The sequence below is a fragment of the Dipodomys ordii genome, unplaced genomic scaffold (assembly GCF_000151885.1).
Source record: "Dipodomys ordii isolate 6190 unplaced genomic scaffold, Dord_2.0 Scaffold139, whole genome shotgun sequence".
Taxonomy (NCBI): domain Eukaryota; kingdom Metazoa; phylum Chordata; class Mammalia; order Rodentia; family Heteromyidae; genus Dipodomys; species Dipodomys ordii.
The window spans coordinates 3,616,750-3,617,071 of NW_012267355.1; the positions used below are offsets into that span (position 1 = coordinate 3,616,750).

The 322-nt window shown below is 63.0% G+C and overlaps 1 protein-coding gene across 2 annotated transcripts in view; it reads right to left on the minus strand.

Moving 5' to 3' along the window:
• The window catches only part of Cdc14a (cell division cycle 14A), a 162,974-nt gene that overhangs the window by 27,525 nt on the left and 135,127 nt on the right, over positions 1–322 (minus strand). The window lies entirely within an intron of this gene.

Genomic DNA, 322 nt, shown 5'->3' on the forward strand with positions numbered 1-322 from the left:
AGAAGAAGAAGAAGAAGAAGAAGAAGAAGAAGAAGAAGAAGAAGAAGAAGATCATTTAGCCACCCCCCCTCCGCATCCCCCAAAGCCATTCATTGATGGTGACCGTGGGAAAGCCCCGATTCCTAAGACCCGGACCCAAGCGAACGCAGGGGAGGGCCGGGGTCCACGGTGGAATCCACGGTGGGGTGCGGGGGGTGAGGGGGCCTGCGGGGTCCACTTTCCAGGAGACCCCGGGGACCAGCGAGGAGCAGGCAAAGGCAGGAGGAGGCCGCGCCGGGTTGCCAAGCGGGCGTTTACTGGCAGCGGAGCGCGCGGGGTGGAG